Below are 20,187 nucleotides of genomic sequence, written 5' to 3' on the forward strand. Positions count from 1 at the left end.
TATATCTCTGAGCTCATAATTACTTAAAATTGTTCGTCCCTCAGATACTATTAATTCTCAAATTTACAATTGCTTATACATATTTCTAGTTAATAAATAAATAAATTATGCACGTGTGACTCTTAATAACTTTTCTAGCCTTCTAGTTACAACCGTTCCTTAAGAAAAATGATTGAAAGTGCAATTAGTCACTGCCCCTTTACAGCCAAATATTTAAAATGTTTTGTCCAAAAAGTTATTAATTCAAAGGGTTAGATATTGTAAAATTTTAAACTTTAACCTCTTAAAAGACAAAAGAGAGAAATTGTATTCCCATATATACTATTTAGTGCATTTCCATGCACACTATTTAAAACATACCTTTATTTTCAAAATTTAAAATTAAAATGTCAAATTTAATAAATGCTTTTTAGTATCTTAAAAGGGTCTACTTATTGGCTTATAAATTGATCCTAAAACAGCTACCTTATTAGGAAAGGGAAAAACAGGTTCTCTCCACAGAACTCTACAGAAACATATTGGTAATTCGTGTGCTGAGCTGACAGGTAAGTTAACTCAGTGTCCTGATTAAAAGGACTAAAAGATTAAATTCATGTTTTAGATCCATCCTTGCTTTTCATTTTTCCAGTTTGGACTAGCTTCTAGCCTTTTAACTTTATGGCAATAGTACATCAGAGACTGTATATTCAGACTTAGTAAAATTAGTCATTTAATAGAGTCATAATGATTTTTCACTCTTCTTCAGTGTGACCAGCCATTCTAACTCAATCTTAGACCGGTCTAATATTTCAGTTCAATTATTAGAGATTCCTATATTCTAAATTACCTAGCAAAGTTAATTCAGAGCATATCCCCCAAGGTCACCAAAGGCTCACCTTGCCTTTACCTTATTTGTCCTAAACTTTTTGCAAACTGACATTAAAGGTCAGTCTGCAGCGGAACGCCGCTGGCACCCAGTTACTTCTAATTTGAGACTAACTTTAGCTTTACAATTTGCATCTAAATAAAGTACCTTGACTTCTCCAAACAGAAAATTTACATTACTACACTCTAATTGTTTAGTATTCTTCCTTCTCTCAAGCAGGTCAATCTACATTCTCCGGTTCTCCGCCCAGCCCCTAAGAGCAAACAGGTGGTTCTGCTAATCTCAGCATGTGGCCTTTCAGTCTAAGATAAGATTTAGATTTACCAGGAGAGCTAGGGAAGTAGAAATTTCATATATATTTACAAAGATTAGTTCTTATTTTGATAGATATAGGCTTAGTCCCTTAGCTAGCCTCTGGCTTTTCACCCTTGCTGTTACTGCAAGGTGTCCTTAGTTCCTCAGGCTACTGGGAATAACAGAGATGAAGAGAAAAGACCTTCAGCTCCTAGTTTAACCAAAATTAATGGTGTTAATACTGACATAATTCTTGTCTAGGCCTTGCTAAATCTGAGGTTGACAAGTCTCACATAGAGGCCTCGCAATAACTCAGAATTGCGATACTGATTCATAATCATATGAATACGGTATGGGTACCGCTTGGCGCAGGAGATCACTGCGGAGGGAAGGTCCAGTTTGACCGTTTCTGAGTTCCCTGTGCGACACACCTGATTTGAAAGAGGTTGGTATCCGACTCCAGCTAAACACTAAAAATACTTACGGCTCTGCCTCCCCTCCCCAAAAGATACCAAGAGCCACAGATGTGAGTTGTTACTCACGGGAGGAATCAGGTTAATGTCCACCCAAGTCAAGGTTAAAGGCCCACTCATCTACGGATGAGAAAATCTTTTGATCACCTCTGTTAAGCATTGCCTATTTAAACTTAATTAACAGGGGGGAGAGAGATTGGAGACCTTGCTGTCGTAAGAGCAGGCCCTTCACTGCCTCCCACCCAAAAAATAAAAAAGCCAATTGGCCTTGTACTAGGAGCCAGCCAGTCTTAATCGCTTCTCACTGTTTCCCCTGCCTGTCACCCAAAATTGTGGTTAATTATCAGTTCAGTGTTATTCTAAAATTGTTTAGCTAAACTCAGCCAGGGTTCCAACGCCCTACTTAAAAGGCAAACAGGTAGCTACCTATTCAGCACTAATTAGCATTATAAAGTCAGAGCCTACAGCCTTAGCCAGATACAGTTTACCATTAGAATAGTTAAGAAATCCCACGGAAATAGGTTTTTTCTTTAGCCCTAGGAACTTAGGCAGAACTATTGAACATAGATAATTTTTCTGCCACAGGCCACCCCTTTTTTATTTTTGTTATCTAATGGGGGGAAATGTGGTCTCCCTTCCCCCCAGCTTGGAACCTGCCTGCTCTAGGGTGGAGCTACCGGCTCATTCGTCCTGCCACGCCCACTGCTGGAACCTGACTCTGCTGCCTGGAGGCACACACGTGTTTGTCCTGCTACTGGACCCTGAGTTACTTGGCGGGAAATTGGGTTCCCTCCCCCTTCCTTTATAAACTGAGTGTTTGGAAATATTAAATTGAGCCTCGATCAGAACTTGTTGTCCTGGCTTCATTCTTTTCTTCCGCCCTATCTAGTTACCTCTCTTTGCAGGGAACTGCCATTCTCAGTTGAACCGTTCGTGTTGTGGACCGCGGGCGGGCCGCAACATATAGCAGGATACATTGCGTATTAGAAGCGAGTTGGTGAATTCTTCTGACAAATGGAGATTCTCCACAGATACTTAAAAGAACAGCCAAGTTACACTCATACAAGAATTTATCGGGGCCCAGGAAATAGGGGGGTTGTGGTATTGCATTACTCATGAGAAGGTCTGCTAGAGCAGAACCCCCTGGTGCTAGCTTTCACAAGGCTCAAAGGAGTAGCACAAATTGTGACTAGGGTGTGAAATCCTTACCTGTCATTAAGCTGACCCTAGGCAGGACTGCTTTATCTTTACTGTAAACATTTACCTGGTTCCTGTAAGTCCTTTTGAAGTCATTCCTTTGTTTTGTGTCAGGTAACTTCAATGTACTTTGCCTGCTGTGACACCCTACCCCCTTTTATTTTCTGTATTATATAAGACAGGTGTTCACTTTGTAACAATACATTCAGATTCTACACAATCTCGAGTGTTGATCTATCATTCGCCGACTCCTTGCCCATCTGCAACCAGAGACCCCGTTCTACACAGACAAGGGACTGAGAGAGTCTGTGGCAACTAATCAGAGACCTAACCTTAAATTAACAATTGAAGGAAAAAGCTTTGAAGGATTGATAAGATACTGGAGCTAATGTAACAATTATTAGAGGACAAGATTGGCCTTCAGCTTGGCCTTTGTCTGAATGCTTACTCACCTTCAAGGAATTGGTTATGCCAATAATCCAAAACGAAGCTCCAAATTGCTAACCTGGAGAGATGAGGAAGGCAAATCAGGACAAATTCAGTAGTATGTTATGTCATATTTGCCCATTACCCTATGGGGAAGAGATCTCTTGTCACAGATGGGCGTTATAATATGCAGTACTAATGAGGCAGTGACCAAGCAGATGCTCAGACAAGAATATTTGCCTGGACATGGGCTAGGAAAGAAAGGACAAGGTATTAAGACTTTTGAAGGTCCTAAACCTCACTCTAACACAAGAGATTTGGGGTATTTTCAGTAATGGCCACTATCTTGCCTGCATCCCATGCTGATAAAATTCAATGGCTTAATGATATTTCGGTGTGGGTTGATCAGTGGTCTTTACCTAAAGAGAAAATAGGAGCCACCTCTTCGCTAGTGCAGGAGCAATTAGAGGCAGGACATTTAGTAGAATCGCAATCTCCTTGGAATACTCCAATTTTTGTTATCAAGAAAAAATCTGGTAAATGGAGATTGCTACAAGATCTAAGAAAGTTTAATGAGACCACGAAATCTATGGGAACTTTACAACCTGGGCTTCCATCTCTGGTGGCCATCCCTAAAGGATATTATAAAATTGTGGTAGATGTAAAGGATTGTTTCTTTACTATTCCTTTATATCCTGAGGATTGCGAAAGATTTGATTTTAGTATTCCTTCTATAAATTTTAAAGAACCTATGAAGAGATATCATGGACAGTTCTCCCACAGGGCATGGCTAATAGTCCTACCTTATGTCAAAAGTTTGTGGCACAAGCCATTCAGCCTGTGAGACAACAATGGCCTATGATTTACATCATTCATTACACAGATGATGTTTTGATGGCGGGAAAAGACCCCCAGGATTTCCTTTTGTTTTATAGAGATTTACAAAAGGCCTTAGCAGATAAAGGACTACAAATAGCTCCTGAGAAGATACAAACTCAGGATCCTTATAATTATTTTGGTTTTAGACTTACAAATCAAGCTGTTTTCTCCCAGAAGGTAGTTATTCACAGGGACAACTTAAAAACTTTAAATGATTTTCAAAAATTGTTAGGTGATATTAATTGGCTTCACCCCTATCTAAAGCTTACTACAGGGGAATTGAAACCTTTATTTGATATTCTTAAAGGGAGTTCTGATCCTACCTCCCCTAGATCTTTAACCTCAGAAGGATTGCTGGCCTTACAACAAGTGGGAAGAGCTATTGAAGAACAATTTGTCACTTATATAGATTACTCTTTGCCTTTACATCTGTTAATTTTTAATATGATTCATATGCCTACAGGATTGTTGTGGCAAAAGGCTCCTCTAATGTGGATACATTTGAGGATTTCTCCTAAACGTCATATCCTGCCATATTATGAAGCAGTAGCTCAGATGATCATACTTGGAAGGAAGCAGGCACTAACTTATTTTGGCAAAGAGCCAGATATCATTGTTCAGCCTTACAGCACAGAACAAGATACTTGTTTAGTCTCTATCTCTCTTTCAGCCCCAGCCTGCCTTCCAGAAATACTCAGTTCATGTAGGCTGTGGGCTGGCTTACTACTTCAGCAATCTCTGAATAAAGAAGTCTTCTACTGTATGGGTGTTGGTAGACTTGTATCAGCTGTTGTATGCTGTCTGTTTGGTGATCCAGTGTTTGAGAGATCTTGGGGGTCTAGATTAGTTGAGACTGCTGGTCCTCCTACAAGACCATCTTTCTCCTCAGCTTCTTTCAGCTTTCCTTATTTCAACAACAGGGATCATCTGATTCTGTCCATTGGTTGAGTGCAAATATTTGCATCTGACTCTTTCAGCTGCTTGTTGAATCTTTCAGAGTCCAGTCATGATAGGTACCTTTTTGTGAGTGTTCTGTAGCCTCAGTAATAGTGTGAGGCCTTGGGCCCTGCCCTTGAGCTGGATCCCACTGATGGCACAGAACTTATGGGAGAAGCCAATCAATGTCCTATGCTACTTAAGGTCCCACTCCAGGAGAAAGGAACCCATACCAAAAACTGCTCATATAACAAAGAATCAGAGAATAAATTGTCCATAAACATAGAGCAAAACTAAGAACTACTGGTCTTAAACAAAGAATCAATAAACTGACTCCTAATAATATTCTTCTATAGTCATAGATCACTGTGTTATCTAGTCATCATCAGAGAGGTTTCTTCCAGAAGCAGATAGAACAGATGCAGAGACCCACAGGCAGATATTAGGCAGAAGGAGAATCTATCTGGGAGGTCTCCACCAAATCTCTTCCCTCAGAGCACAGGGAATCTTTTGGAAGAGGAGGTAGAAAGATTGTAACAGCCAGAGAGGATGGAGGGCATCTGAAAAACAATGCCCTCTGAATCAACTAAAGAAGGAGTATATGAGTTCATAGAGACTGGAGCAGCAAGCCCAGAATGAAAATGAGTATCCACAGGTCCTCTGGAGATGCAGAAAGCTCAGTACACAGAACTTGGTTAGTTGTTCATTTTCTCACCTCACATCCTTACTCTCAAAGTAATTAAACCCTAATGAAGCTTCAAATAACTTCTGAGCAAAACATATGTTGTAATTGTGGGAGAGAGGGAAGCTGTACTTCAGGGAATGAGACCATGCAGTGGCTGTCCTTCCCCCTGATCCTGTGACATGAGACCTGAAATCTGCAGTACCTGATCATGGCCAAAAGCCCCAAAGATCCAGGCAGTACAAATATGACCTGGCAAGTGTCACCTTCCCAGAGTGGCTCCAGTGCCTGTCTGCAGCACAGAGGTCCAGGTGAGTACATGGAGGTAAGATCTTAGATGCTCTCAGCTGTGCCATAGAGGGTTTAATTAAAGCTGAAGTCTCACTCTGACTAAGACAGGAAGTAGTTGACTGGCTCTGTGAGCCTTGGGTCTTTATTTTTCTTCTGACCCTGGCAAGGCTGATCCCTGGGTCCAGAGAGATCAAAGGAAACAAGTTTTAGGAGACACAGATGTGCTAAGGCATTGCTGTCCATCCTTGGGCTGGAGTCAGAACAGAGCTCTGGGTGTGCTAAGCTGTGCCTAAGGTTACCTCCTTATAGTTTTTAAAGGAATCAGAAAGATCAAGACGATTTTTAGATGTCTATAAAAATTGGAGACAATAATGAATCACATAGGTATTATCAGCACCAGAGAGACTATGTCATTATAAATGTTTTTCAATAGTTGGCATAGGGAGGGTCTGTCTCACAAGTAACTAAACAAAAGAAAATACACAAAAATAAATGTTTGCCAGAATTGTGACTCCAACAGACTCACTGGTATTTTAAAGTTTATACATTTCACTTCTGCTGCTTTTCCATGTCTTATGTACTGGCACATATTTCCTTTTACAATGCCTTTATTACTCCTAAATGGAAAGTTTCCCTTCTGGATTTGTCCTTATAGTTTTTTGATTATGTCACCTAATTGTATAAAAACTTATCTCAACTTCAGTCATTGTATGTCTGCAGCATGTGGAGAACTATAAACCACAAAGTATAACACTTATTGTTATTATCTTGAGAATTCCTGTTATAAGGGTCCAAATTATGAATGAGCACATCCTGAAACAGCTCATCTTAACTTTATCCCACAACTAAACAGCAAAGAGCAGCAATCTTTTTTTGTGTCGTCTGATTGTTTGCTTGCATGCTTTTAGAAGATCAGAATGAATAAATATAATCCACCTCAGGCTCTTGAAAGTTAAACTCATCATGGTAACATCCATTTATCTAAACACAAACCAATCCTGTCTTTTAAATTAATTTCCTTAAACGTTTCCCAAATAATGTGGGTGATGAGTTACCTCTCTCTTCTGGCAGTTCACTTCAGTAGAAATGAACTTTACTAGAAGTGCCAGAGGCTTGTCTTATGTGTGATTTAAAGTTTGGAAACGGGAATAGAGGACTTGAAATGAAGATTCCCCAGGAAAACTAGCATTAAACAAACAGAAAATGTTAATATTTTCCACCAAGACTTGAAATTATTGATTGCAGCAACTTTTACAGACTCTGGTCAAAGAGTGTGCTAAATTCAGTAGCAAATGCTGATAAGCTTCTTAATAACATCCTGAGCAACCTTCACTCTTTGTAGATATTCAGGATGGTATTATGATTTCTAAGATTTCCTGCTACAAGCAACAATTAGCTATTGTTCAGAGAGGCAGTTGAAAGGCAATAGACTCTTGAAGCCACCTGGGACAAAATTGGGAAACAAGGCTACATTTCTACAGAGCCCATATGAGATCGTGAGGATAAAGACATTTAAGGCAATCCTGTGAGTTGGGAGACCCTGTCCAAAGCTAATCATAAATCTCTGGGAAATATAAATGGAGCTCCAAAACATGAATAATAGAATCCTACTGAGGTCTAAGTCCTAAAATCAGTATGGACTGGCATAGAACAAAGCATCCTGCCTGACAAACAGGTTGGAAAAGAAACAGGAGAAGAAGCAGATTGTAAAGCAAACTGACATAACTGCTGCTTGCAAATACCCCGATGACCTCTTAGATGGGAGGGTCCCTGCTCACAATGTCCCAAACCACTGTGCTACATGCAGCTATACTGCGAATTCATAACTCAAAAACTTCACAGATCCTAGGACAGCACCTAACAACTCATCAATCCCCTTCTCCTATCTCTCTCATCAACAACAGCTCATCCATGGGTGCTCTATATTACCTTAGAAGTCCTCAGGTCCCTCACTGGTGTTAGAAATGCCCTGGTTCATCCAATGGAATAACAGTACCCTTGTACCCACTCTTCTAGGAAGCAACCCAGGGTTCTACTGGGCACAGTCCCTGGCTGCAACCTGGTGGTTACATGAATTTTTCACATAGAGTCTTTTCCAGGATATCTTCCGGTGATGCAGCTTTAACTGTGGGGCTTTATCTGGAAAGGTTACACAACTTGACCTGACACTGGGGAATGTATTAAAAAATATCTAGTAAACATTCATGCAGAGGGAAATCACATAATGGTTGCTATAACAATTTAACATATTAAGATGTAGAAATTGAAGTTATAAAGCTTTGAAGTCAAATGCCATTCTAGAAATTGTACTACTCAAGATGCAGATAAGAAAGGGATATCAAAGGAAGAAAGCTGTGGAAGGTAAAGTTACTAAATGTGAGAGATGATACAGGTATTGAGCAGCAGAATTCCTCAGTGTGATGTGGGGAAGGATTTTGGAATTGGGTGGCTAAATAGGAAGAAATAGACTGAGAAACAGAGAAAGAATTTTGGGTAATGGAAACTTGGAATTCAGTTCAACTATAGTGATTGATAGCAAGGAAAATGTGTACATGCAGAGAGACAGACGGACAGACTCACTCTCTTTCTCTCCCATACACACACACACACACACACAGAGAGAGACAGAGAGAGAGACAGAGACAGAGACAGAGACAAACAGAGAGACAGAGAGACAGAGACAGAGAGACAGAGAGAGAATTAAACAAGACAATTTTGCTAGTGTAAAGCTCAAAAGTATTTCTTTTAAATTTTAGATTAAATACCAGCTCTCAAACTCCCCTCTCTGAACACTCAAAATATCCTAGAGACCACAGGAAGAAGGGCAAGTTTCAGGGACCTAACCTGCAACATTACCTGTCTCTGTCCCTGCTTTGTTGACTCCAGAATATGCTATTGTGCAAAATGTGCTGTCCAGACCCATGTCTAGAATTGTAGCAACTTCCTCCAAAAAGTGTTTGTATCCTGGATACATGTTTTTCTACCTAGAAAGAAAGAAATGGTTTTGAAGTATATTAATAAAGTAAATAAAATCTCTCTCTTTATGACTGTGGTCGGTACTCTGGGGAACATGCTTGTTTCTGTGAATTATACTTTCAGTTATTGGGGAAGTTCTGAGAAGAAACCCATATACCTTATTCTGATCCATCTGGCTTTTACAAACATCCTAATCCTTCTTGCCAAAGGATTGCCAAAGACTATTTTAGCATTTGGATTGAGAAATTTCTTAGATGATATAGGCTGTAAGATCATTGTTTACCTGGAGAGGGTGGCCCGGGGCCTCTCCATCTGCACCAGCAGTTTCCTCACTGTGGTCCAGGCCATCATCATCAGTCCCAGAGCATCTGGGTGGAGCAGACTCAGGCCAGAGTCTGCATGGCACATCCTTCCATTCTTCTCATCCTTTTGGATACTCAATGCTTTAATCAGTAAAAACCTTATTCATTCCATTAGAAGTACAAGTCTGAATATATCACAACATATAAATTATGAGAATTCTTGCTATTTTACAGTAGAAAATCAGGAAATAAAATGGATTTTTCTTATCCTCATGGTCCTGAGAGATGCATTGTTTCAGGCTGCCATGGGAGGCGCCAGTGGCTACATGGTATTTCTTCTCCACAAGCACCACCAGCATGTCCTATACCTTCAGAACTTCAAGCTTCTCTACAGAACTCCTCCTGAGCTGAGAGCTGCTCACAGTGTCCTCCTTCTGATGCTCTGTTTTGTTTTCTTCTACTGGACAGATTGTGCCTTTTCTTTGATTATAAGCATCTCTTCAAAGGACAACACCCTGATGATAAATACTCGAGAATTTCTGACCCTTTGTTATCCAACTTTTAGCCCCTTTGTGCTGATTCACAGGGACAGGCTTCTGGTTAAATTTTGGCATGCTCAGTGGGAGAAATTAGTGAATGTCTCTGATTTATATGTCCAAAAGTGTAGTGAGCCACAATGGGAACCTTTGCGGTTAAAGACTATTAAGAAATTACAGTCAGCAGTAAAGACAACTGGGCCCCACTGCACCTTACACCTTAAAGGTTTTGGATGTAGTAGCAAGCCAGTGGCTTACTCCTTATGATTGGCATCAAACAGCAAAGGCTACTCTCGCTCCCGAAGATTATGTTCTCTGGGGAACAGAGTATGAAGAGAAGGCCAGGAATCTAGTACAGGAAAGATCTTCATCGAAACGTGGAACTAAGCCCATCATGTCCATGCTTCTTGGGCAAAAGGACTGTGCTAAACCAGCAGCATGACTAAAAATTCCAAAGGCAGTGTTGGAGAAAATTGGATAGCTGTACCGAGCTGGCAGAGTTTACCCCCGTCCTTTCAGGAATTAGGCAAAAGCACGATGAGTCTTATGAGAGTTTTGTGGCTAGATTGGAAGAGGCAGTTTCTAGGATGCTTCCTCCCTCAAAAGGAACTGATATATTAATAAAACAATTGGCTTGGGAAAATGCGAACACCTTGTACCAAGACCTGATCAGACCAATCCGTAAGATAGGTTCCCTACAAGATTACATTAAAGCATGTGTTGATGCCTCACCAGCCATAATTCAAGGGATAGCTTACGCTGCAGCAATGAAAGGAGAGAAATTCAGCGCCTATGTCAAAAATACTTACGGGAATGAAAAGTGTTCCTAAGGGAATGAAGTTGCGTAAATGTACCACATTTTCTGTATCCATTCCTCTATTGAGGGACATCTGGATTCTTTCCAGCTTCTGGCTATTATAAATAGGGCTGCTATGAACATAGGGGAGCATGTGTCCTTCTTACCAGTTGGAACATCTTCTGGGTATATGCCCAGGAGAGATATTGCTGGATCTACCGGTATTACTATGTCCAGTTTTCTGAGGAAACACCAGACTGATTTTCAGAGTGGTTGTACAAGCTTGCAATCCCACCAGCAATGAAGGAGTGTTCCTCTTTCTCCACATCCTTGCCAGCATCTGCTGTCACCTGAATTTTTGATCCTAGCCATTCTGATTGGTGTGAGGTGGAATCTCAGGGTTGTTTTGATTTGCATTTCCCTGATGATTAAGGATGTTGAACATTTTTTCAAGTGCTTCTCAGCTCTTTACTATTCGTCAGTTGAGAATTCTTTGTTTAGCTCTGTGCCCCATTTTACTTCTTGAGCTCTTTGTATATATTGGATATTAGTCCCCTATCAAATTTAGGATTGGTAAAAATTCTTTCCCAATCTGTTGGTGGCCTTTTTGTCTTATTGACAGTATCTTTTGCCCTACAGAAAGAAGCTTTTCAATTTTATGAGGTCCCATTTGTTGATTCTTGATCTTACAGTAAGGCCATTGCTGTTCTATTTAGGAATTTTTCCCCTGTGCCCATATCTTTGAGGCTTTTCCCCACTTTCTCCTCTATAAATTTCAGTGTCTCTGGTTTTATGTGGAGTTCTTTGATCCACTTAGACTTGAGCTTTGTACTTGCACGTTTCAGGTGTGGAAAACTGGGACACCTGAGAAAGGATTGTAAAAATCCCTCAGGAAACAAGAAGGGCCTTCCTCCAGGTCCCTGCCTACACTGTGGCAAAGGAAAGCACTGGAAAAATGATTGTAAATCAAAGTTCCATAAGGATGGGACTCTGCACACTAAAGAAGCAGGAATGACTAGTGAGACAAAAAACTAGATAGGGGGCAGCCTCTTAGCCTCAGGAAAAGAGAGGCACAGAGTCCAGAGGGTGGTAAAGAATCCATTCCTCTGAATCCAGAGGCTCTGGAATTTACTATGCACCATTTATCTAGAGCTACCCCGGGGAATGCGGGGTTAGACCTGGCAGCCTTAACAGATGTTATAATTTCTAGTTGGGATGGTGTGCATCTCATCTCTACTTCAGTATCAGGCATCTTGCCTCCAGGAACTGTAGGTCTTATCATAGGACATAGTTCAAATTATAAGCAAAACTTTGAGGTGGTCCCTGGAGTTGTGGAATCTGATACTTTAGGTGAAATTAAAGTTATAGTTAAAGCATTAAAAGAGACACAATTGGGGTTTGTCTGCAGGACTCCAGCACTAAAAATTAAATTAAATTAAAAAATGGTTCTAATAAGGATTTGTAAAACTGGTTTTACTACTACCAAGACTTTATAAATTTTATCAAAATTCATAGTGCTCTGATCATGTTAGTGCAAGAAATTCCAGAGCTTGTACTAGACAATGTGCTTTCTGGATATTAATGCCACAAGGGTATTTTGGACTTCAAAGTGTTAAGTATCCATCCATAGAAAATATTTTATAGAATTAGGAAAGAACAATATGTACTGTGAATTCAGTTATTAGAAGCCAAAATGTAACAGTCACAGAATTTAAATGCCCTGGATCACTTCATTGGCATTATATTTGTGAAAATTCTTTGCAGGTATAAACACTAGATACATGAAAAAATTAGATAACAAATGCACAGTACAGTTTTATTTTATACTCAACTGTGGTTACTATGTTGATTTAAAAATGTACATTTGTCTCTTTCAAAATAAATCATTGAGTGTGACCAAAGGTAAGCAAGCCTGCTTTGCAGCTGCCCTTTGTTACTGCCCAGGTGTTCTCCATAGCTCCGTGCAGCTCTGTAGCACCAAGGAGCACTAGGAGGATCTGACTCTACATATATTTAAATGAAAATTTGCTGCTTATGTACTTAAATTGGATCCATACAGTAAGATAGTGACATGTTTCTAAGAATCTGATGAACACATTTTGAAAAATACTTATAGTTATAAATATTGGTGAGATATTTTAATGACTAGAGGTATGTTTTTACCATATTTAAAAAAAAAATGTTTCTGTCGTATCTAACTGTAAACACTGGGAGCTTCCTGGCTCTACTTTACAATGATGAACACTATTTATAATTTGCTTGGTGGCACTATATACACAAAACAATTTAAGTAACTAGTGTGTACTGTATTGTGCTACAGACTATTAAATAGCTTGTTTTCTAATTGCATTTAAATGTATGTGTCTGTGTGAGTGTATGTCACCTTTGTACAGGTGTCCTTACAGGCCCGAAGAGAGCATTTGGTCACTAGGAATTAGAGCTGCAAGCTGTCATGCATCCTATGATGTGGGTGTAGGGTAAGGAACCAGAGTTCTCTGCAAGACAAGCAAGTCTCATCATCATTCCCCCACGTCCTTGTGTGATGTAAATGTGACTTGTCCATGGGTAACATCCACTGCTTCTCTTTGTCTCATAGCTCTTTTGTTAGAGCTTTTTTTCTAGTGTCTATCAAAAAGGACCAGACACAGACAAACCAAGTACCTTCTAAATCAATTTATACAAGTTGACTCAAAAGAAGTGATGTAAAAACATGGAGAAGGAGTGAAGAAATATGTGTTTAATTTGAGTGATGGAAAGGTTGTTCAGCATTAGGAATAGACAGGAGGCTGGAGAGATGACTCAGTGGGTAAAAGCTCCTGCTGACACCCAGAGAGTCTGATCTGTCTCTGAAGAAGAAACCTGGCTCCTACATGCTGTCCTCTGACCTCCACAGGCATGCTGAGATGCTAACATGGACACACACACAGGGACATACAAAATAAACTTTAAATTTAATTTTAGAAATTAAAAAACTAGTAAAAAGTAGATAAGTAATTGTTGATACAGCTTAACCAAGGATGGCCTGGACTCTGAGTAGAACATAAGGTTGATATTTTTAATTTCTCTGAAAAAGTTAGAATAGATTGGAAAACAATAAATTAACATCTTGATCAGAAAATAAATTTAAAATTTTAATACACGATAAAATTAGTTACAAGTCCAAATATGTAGCAGATAGTGAAGGGATTCTGGAAATGGAATTAAACTAAGTCCCTCTGATACCTTACCAGAGATTTGGCAATTGGATTAGTATAAACATCTACTCAAATTTTATAACTTCTATATGCTGTACACACTACCTGTCACTAGCACAGACCTGTGAGATATTATGCTAAATATAATTGTTTGGTTTCAGAGCTGGAGCAAGGGGCCGGAGGTGCATATATTACCAAATCACACCTGGACTCAAAGTTCTCCCAACATCCCTCAGTCCCTGCCTGGTATACTCTACCCACAACCCTGAACTTTGCAGCCCAGGAGCTGGGTTGTTCCCAGAGGCTCTTCCCTATATAATCCAGACATTTTGGATTCTCTCTCATTTCTCTCTGCATGCTTGTCCATTTTTCTTTCTCTCTCCCTCCATACACCCCTTTCCCCATAGCGATTTGGGCTCAGTGAACTTCACCCACCCGAAAGCTGCTTCCCAAATAAACCTCCCTGTAATATAATCTAATCTGGCTTGAATTGGCTCATTTCACCAGTGGTGGAAAAATAACCTATCAGTAATAAGTCAGCTGCATGTAGACAAGTACCACATGATCTTACCAATTAGTGGAATGGAAATAAAGAAGAGAATAGAGTCTTCAGTGTGTGGTTTGCAGCCTACAGCCGTCAGAAACCCCCTCCATTTGTGAGCCTTGTTTGTAGCTGGTTCTTAGTATAATTAGTGATGTGTTTTTACTAAACTGGGGGTATGTTTAGAAGAACGCAGTATGTTATGGTGAGAGGGGTACCTCAGTAGGCCCATACTGAAGCACTTCCAACCAGGTACCAGCCATATGACAGGTCTAATGTAGAACAGAGTTTATTTGGGTGCATGGAAAGGGGGGTTTTGAAGGGGAGCTGAGAAGTGAGTAGAGGTAGAGAAAGAGAAGGACAGAGAAAGAAAGAGAAAGAGAAGAGGTTAGCCAGAAACTCATGTAGTGAGAGAGAGGAGAAGGATAAAGTGGGAGAAGGGGGTCAGAGAAAGAAGAGTCAGAGAGTAAGTGAGGGCAAAGGGAGGCCAAAAGGTCCCTTCTATAGCAACCCAGGCCTTCCTGGTTGTTGCTAGGGAATTGTTGGTTGGAGCCTAGAAGGGATGCTAACATGCTAACAATCACATCACTCTTAAAGAAAATAGATGCATCACAAAAGTCCAATGTTCCTCTGGTTAATACATTCACTCCTCCAAAATGCTCTCTTATTGTCTTTAGATGCTGAATGTCAGGCCCAACCCTTAGCTGGTTCATAGCTTAGCAATGTGGGCAGAGGAGGATGGCTCTGGGGAAACAAGAAACTGGCTCAAGAAGCTAGTTGGGATTTTATGTCACTTTTCTTTGTTTTTTCATAGTTTGTCTTGTTGGATCACATCTTTGTTTTGAAAGGATAAACTCTAATGACTGCTAGGATAACTTCTGTCCAAAGCAAAGGTAATAACTATGGAAGAAGGAAGCTGCACTTCAAGGGCCAAGACACTGCACGATTTTCTGACAGAGTGACTGTGACAACTGAAGTCTTTGCCATGCTTCCTTGAAGTTGAGAACCAGAGGATTTCTAAAGTACAAATACAAACTGAGAAGCTTTGCCCTGGTAGCCTGACCTAGCACTCACCTTCAGCAGGCCTCCCAGTGAGGAGAACTGGCAGCCCTAGTTCATTCTTTGGTACTACATGATTCTGTTGGATTAATTTCTTACCTCAATAAGCCTGTATAAAGAACACACACACAACTGAGTTATATTTACAAGGTGTGTGCCTAGATTGGGCAGACTTACCACAATACTAATTTATTCCCCTGAGATGAGGCCCGTTGTTACTTTTGACTTCTCCAGTCTATGTGGTCTGCTCCATCTTCCTTCAAATTCCTATTCCTCCATTCTTCTCTCTCTCCTCCTCCTCCTTCTCTGGGACCTCACATCCCACCTTTTCCTTCCACTACCCAACCATTGGCTCTAACCTTTATTTGGCCAGTCACAATGGGGAGAAGGTTTAGTGAGACCACCTTTGTATGTTGTAGGCAATACTTCCTGAGAAAACCGAATTAACATCAAAATACAAACAGCTCCAGGGCAACCCACAGCATTATTCCTCTAAAAGGCAACATTTCATTCTCTTAACTATGCAATGGAGGTTCTGAGTGTCTTTGAGCCTTAGGTTCTCAACTCCTTTGATACCAGAAAGATTGGGAACCAGACTACCAGCTGTCACCCCACAAATGCAAGCAGCTTCTCTATTCCCATGTTCAGCAACAGACAACCCTAGGGTGGTCTTCCCTTGAGTTTTTTATATTGTGTCTCTAAAAAGCTTAGACAGATGGACGTACCTTTCATGAGTTAAGAAAACCTCTGGAAGCATTGCCTGATGGTCCATAAGTTTAATTCCAAAATTGAGAAGGCTGACACAGGTGGATTTCTCAGTTTGGGTTCAACCTAGTCTTTAGAGCAAGGTCCAGGACACACAAAGCTACACAGAGAAACCCTGTGCTTACACATTTGCATAAATATACATGGCCAGGTGATCATTTTTGGCAAGCTCTAAGTTTGTTTTCAGGAAGGTTTGCTTGTTGTTCTGTTTTTTTTTTCCTCTTCTTGTTTGTTTTTGAAACAGAGTCTTAATATTTCATCATGGATGGTATAGAACTGGCTATGTGGACCAACCTGGACTAGAACTCATAGTGATCTGCCAGCCTCTGCTTCCAAAGTATGAGGACTAAAGGTATTCAGTACCACATCTGGCTTATGGGTAGTCATTTTTAACAACTTCCAATCTTAAACACAATCATCAAGCAGTCACTAGTTTACCTTTACTAATGAACAGGCCTGTGCTTGAGAAGGAAGGATAATGATTCTGGTGTGAATGGTTTAGCATTTAAAAATACTCACTGCTCTTGCAGTGAATTCTCCATCAGCACCCACGTGATGGTTAACAGTCCCCTGTAACTTTAGTTTTAGAAGTTCTCACACCTTTTCTGGATTCCATGTGTACCAGGCACCCATATGATGCACATGTCTCTCTCTCTCTCTCTGTGTATGTGTGTTTTTGTGTGCATGTATGTGTATATATAGGCAAAACACTCATAAGATTTTAAAATCTTTAGAAAGCAATCATAAAATAAGTTGTCAAAACTCTTTAAATTTGTTTCTCTTTTGTTTGTTTTTTGGGGGGATTGGGGAATTTTTTTGTTATATTTGTTATACTTTTTCTTTCTTTCTGGTTTGGGGTTTTGGGTTTTTATTTTGTTTTTGTTTTGTTTTGTTTTTTGGTTGTTGTTGTTAGTTTGCTTAGTTGGCTGATTGGTTCCTTCCTTCATTTGTTTGTTTGTTGTTGTTTTTTCTTTTTTTGTTTTATGAATGTCAGTCCTTAGAGAGGAGAATTTCAGATTACTTCTAACTCCAATCTCCAAAGTGTTGCCTCTCAAATACATCATAACTTTAGCAATTGAGATTTTCTCTTCAACTTATGAAAGGCAACCAAGGGTAACATAACAGTAATACTCTATGATATTTTCAAAGTTTCTTAGAAATCAAAGCCAAAAACTCCAAATGAGATTTTTAATATGTGACACTGGAGTTTCTGCAAGACAGTCTATGGTTGTGAAGAGAACCAGTGGGAAAACTTCATTGACTCTATCCACATACATATGTGTATAATGGGTAATTTTAAGCAAATATAACATATGATTTCTTATATGTGGTGGCTTGAAAGAAATGACCACTGCAGACCCATAGGGAATGGCATCATAAGAAGGTATGCTCTTATTAGAGGAAGTGGTCAATGTGGGCAAGCTTTGAAATCTCAGATACTCAAATTACTCCCATTGTGGCAATTGCTTCCTCCAGCCTGCAGATCCAGATGTAGAACTCCAAGCGACTTATCCACAACCTAGTCAGCCTGCGTGTTCCCATGTTTCCCACCATGACCATAATGGACTAAACCTCTGAAGTATAAGCCAACTTCATTTAAGTGTTTTCCTTTATAGAGGTTGCCATGGCCATGGTGTCTCTTCACAGCAATAGAAACCTAATTTAGACACTGTGGATTTTCAAACCTCCTTAGTGTTACTTATTCCTCCTCACTCTTCTTGCCATCTGCAATGACCTCACTCCCAAAAATTACTGCTCCATTTTCCCATTCAGATCACATATATCCTGCTATCCTTCTCTCAAATGTCCTTCCCCCACTCCACCAGCCATGCTCATAGCCTTTTTTTTACTTTCCCTGCTTCTGTAATTATTTCAGGTTATGAATTTTCATCTGAAGATTTGGAGCATGGAACAACATTTGGGCACTAGGAGACATGGGAATACATGAAAGACCACAAATGCCAAAAAGAAGATAGAGTACAAAGAATAATTCTGTGGGCATCACAATGCACATCTAATTATAACATGAACACATGGTGAAAGGACAGTGTGGAAATGTAACAAAGTCAAAGAGATATAGACTATTGATGTGAAGTAGAAGATAAATATTCAAATGCACACACACTCAGCCATCTGATTCTCTATGAGTGTAGGCAGAAATACTTTTGGGAAAAGACCAATTAAACAAACTTCTGGGAAAATTAGAAATCAACATGTAAAGAATTAATTAGAGCCTATTTCTTCTCTTGTGTAAATGGCAGTTGAAAATGTATCAAAACATCAGGCAGTGGTAGCACATGCCTTTAATCCCAGCACTTGGGAGGCAGAGGGAGGTGGATTTCTGAGTTCAAGGCCAACCTGGTTTAGTTCCAGTACAGCCAGGGCTACATACAATAAAACCTAAAAACCTATCTCGAAAAAAAAAAAAAAAAAAAGGAAACAAAGAAAGAAAATGTATCACAGACCTTCACATGAATCTCCAATTTCTAAGATCACAGGATAGAAATGTAAAGAAAACACTTCAAGATGTAGACATAGACAAAGGTGTTCAGCACAAATCACTCCTGTACAAAATCACAAGATCTAGCTTAAACTAAAATATGAAAATGCATATTTAAAGAAATGTCAAATGTACATAAAAGAGATGAAGCAAAAGAGGGAGGAAAACATTTGGGCTGTAAATAATTAAAATAATTAAAATGTAAAATGTTTATAAGTAAATCTGGGATAATTTCTGAGTCAAATGAAGCAATTGTGGGGGCTGGGGTCAGTGCTGAGAGCAGTTGATGGGGGTCAGCACTAACAGGGGCAGATTGGAGTTGGTTCAGATAGCTACTGATGTGGGGCTGCTGCCTATGACAACCAGGGATTACAGAAATATCTCAGCAGACTTTCCTCTGTGGGAGCAAAGCTTGATTGGACTGATACTCTCTGTGGCCACCGAAAAACTATGAACTCTTTAATCTCTAAGTGGCTCACAAAATAGAAATGGAAAGAGAGACAATTCACACACACACACACACACACACACACACACACACACACACACATACACACACACACACACACACACACACACTGAGTGGATGAAGCAAAAAGCAGACTCTAATATCTTCATACATACAAATACATATATACATGCATACAGGTATACAATGAGATAGACAGACAGATATACAGATATGTACATATTCATAAACTGAGTGAATAGAGCAAAGCTCAAGTAAGAAGACTCCAAGTATTTCAACATATATGTATATGTACATATATGTATATATCTGTATATCCGTATATCCATATATCCGTATATCTGTATATCCATATATCTGTATCTCTATCTCATCTATACTCATACTTATTGTGTGAGTTTCAAGTGTGTGCTTTGAGCTTCAGTAATGTCTCTTTTACAAATGTTTGTGCCCTTGCATTTGGGGCATAGATGTTTAGAATTGAGAGTTCAAATTGGTAGTTATTTCTTTGATAAGTGTGAACTGTCCTTCCTCGTCTCTTTTGATATTGTTTGGTTGAAAGTATATTTTATTGGATATTAGAATGTCCACTCCATCTTTTTCTTGAGACGATTTGCTTGGAAATTTGTTTTTCAGCCTGTTAGTTTGAGGTAATATCTCTCTTGGTCACTCAGGTACGTATTTTGTATGCAGCAAAATACTGGGTCCTGTTTATGTGTTAAGTCTATTAGCCTATGTCTTTTTATTGAGGAATTGAGTCCATTGATTTTGAGACATATTGGAGAGCAATGATTGCTGGTTCCTGATATTTTCCTGGTTATTAGTGGAATTATGTTTGTATAGTTCTCTTCTTGGGGTTTTATTGTGAGATAATAAATTTCTTGGTCTTTCTTGGGTGTATTTTCCCTTCTTGTGTTAGAGTTTTTATTCTATTATCCTTTGAGGTGCTGGACTAGTGGAAAGGTATTGTTTAAATTTGGTTTTGTCATCTTTGGTGATTGAGTTT

At 39.5% G+C, this 20,187-nt stretch overlaps 1 pseudogene; it reads left to right on the top strand.

Moving 5' to 3' along the window:
* Window positions 1-9,004: 9,004 nt before the first annotated feature.
* On the top strand, window positions 9,005-10,054 carry LOC110288209 (vomeronasal type-1 receptor 4-like; annotated as a pseudogene).
* Window positions 10,055-20,187: the final 10,133 nt, after the last annotated feature.

This window comes from Mus caroli, unplaced genomic scaffold (assembly GCF_978045245.1).
Source record: "Mus caroli unplaced genomic scaffold, Mus_caroli_1 scaffold_15, whole genome shotgun sequence".
NCBI lineage: Eukaryota > Metazoa > Chordata > Mammalia > Rodentia > Muridae > Mus > Mus caroli.